This window comes from Penaeus monodon, chromosome 30 (genome assembly GCF_015228065.2).
Source record: "Penaeus monodon isolate SGIC_2016 chromosome 30, NSTDA_Pmon_1, whole genome shotgun sequence".
In the NCBI taxonomy this organism is placed as follows: Eukaryota; Metazoa; Arthropoda; class Malacostraca; order Decapoda; family Penaeidae; genus Penaeus; species Penaeus monodon.
The window spans coordinates 27,556,435-27,556,717 of NC_051415.1; positions in this window are offsets into that span (position 1 = coordinate 27,556,435).

Below are 283 nucleotides of genomic sequence, written 5' to 3' on the forward strand. Positions count from 1 at the left end.
TTATTTTCCACATATTCCCTCCACCTGAACACACAAGAACCAGGCCCGCCCTCCCTTAACGGGCAGCTGATCCTCGCGGGGCCGTATGTGAGCGCCGCTGGTTTGCGAAGCCCACAGGGAGAGCTCGTCTGCTTGAACATTCACAATGGTCAGGATTAGATCAGACCGTGTTGCAGCTACATGCTCCTGACTAGGTTTCTCTTGCAACTTGCAGTCTCTCTTTTCTCTATGACTCTTTAGGAATGTGAATGCTAGCCTTTGTTACCGTTCTGGAAGAGATATT